The sequence below is a fragment of the Phalaenopsis equestris genome, unplaced genomic scaffold (assembly GCF_001263595.1).
Source record: "Phalaenopsis equestris unplaced genomic scaffold, ASM126359v1 Scaffold000304, whole genome shotgun sequence".
NCBI classification, from domain to species: domain Eukaryota; kingdom Viridiplantae; phylum Streptophyta; class Magnoliopsida; order Asparagales; family Orchidaceae; genus Phalaenopsis; species Phalaenopsis equestris.
The window spans coordinates 289,221-291,072 of NW_018164746.1; positions in this window are offsets into that span (position 1 = coordinate 289,221).

Here is a 1,852-nt window from a genome sequence, read left to right on the forward strand (position 1 = left end):
TATATATATATATGGATGTATGTATCTACGTATATATATGGATGTATGTATCTATATATATATATGGATGTATGTATCTACGTATATATATGGATGTATGTATCTACGTATATATATGGATGTATGTATCTACGTATATATGGATGTATGTATATATCTATATATCTATATATATATAAATCTGTGAAAAATTAATTCTGGAGAAATAATAGAATCAGTTTATCCTCCGACTGTTCCTACAATATTGGATATAGATAATAGAAATACAAATTTTGAATTAAATGCTTTTGGAAAAACTCTAGAAAGCAATGCAACCAAAGATTTTATTGGTGTAATCAAATAATTAAATTTTACAAATACAAATCTATCTTTAATATCAAATCACTTAATGAAATTAGAAATTAAAATCGATCAACTCTTTCTCTCTTTAAAAAATCAAAAAGAAGAAAAAGCAAGTTCGATAATCATATCTTCAGCTCCTGCTTTACAACCACCTCCTAGTCCTAATTTTTCCTAGGACCATCAACTCAGGATTTTGAAGAATTAATCAAAAATATAAAAAGTACTAAAATAACGACCTTAAATAAAAATGATCAATTAACTAATCAATCAGAAAATTCTGATAATGATAAAATAAAAATAGAACATATTGAAGAACAATTTAAAGATAATAATTCGGAATTAGAATTATAATAAATTTAGTACAATAAATTCTGGTTTTAAATTGGTATCAGAGCCACAATAAAATAAATTTAAAACCAGGATAAAATAAACAAAAATATATATTAAAAACAATGCAAACTTACAGATCACAAGACTAGAAGAGCACACCAATCAGACGCTTCTTTATTGCAGTGAAAGGACTCAAAGGAAACTTGCACACCAGCAAACAAAACAATGCCCCTATTTATAATAAAGGGCAGACTCCAAACTTAATACAATAGAGTTAAACAAAAGATAACACATCTGTTGGATGTGATATAAAGTAGGAAATTATTTTCAAATACTATTACACCTGTCATAATTATTACAATCACTATTCCACCAACCGGTACTATTTCAACCACTATCATTATCACCCATAATTTCTTCTTAAATGACCTCAGTGGAGGTCCACAGCAATCAATTGAGGTCTACTGCAATCAATTTGAGTCGAGGTTAGTCTAGGTGGGTCACCATTCGCTCCTAATTTTCTTCGTCGTCTGACCCATAATTAGAGACTGACATGTCGTCTTCTGCTTCAAATAATCTGAAATGACCTCAGGAGGTCCGCAGCAATCAATTGAGGTCCACTACAATCAATTTAAGCCGAAATGGGTCACCATTCGCTCCCAATTTTCTTCGTCATCTGACCCTTGATTAGAGACTGACATGTCGTCTTCTGCTTCAAATAATTCTTTCATTTGTTTCTGATAAAGTTCTTGTATTCTTTGTTTGATTTGATCTGAAGATTCTCGAGGATATTTCCTTTTAATTTGATCATGAATTTCCTTAAGTGAAAATTCTTGAGATCTCTGTTCTCGATTATTTTTGACATTAGAATTAATGACTTTATTAATTTGAATTATTTTATCACCAACAACGATTTTGTGACCACCATTTGATGAAAAGGGTCTGCCATAATCCTTTGACATTTACTCTATCTTTTTTATGACATAGATTCCAAGCAAAGTTCCATGAAATTTGTGCTTGACAGAAGAATAATAATTCACACATTCTATCGGCTAGAATTTCATTTTTTATTTTGCCGAGCTGAGGAGAAGAGTTAACCCACATTGGATAGAGATCATTGATGGGTTCTGGAAGAATTTCATTGGTGGCTCCGAATTTTTCCCACCATTCTAAAAATTTG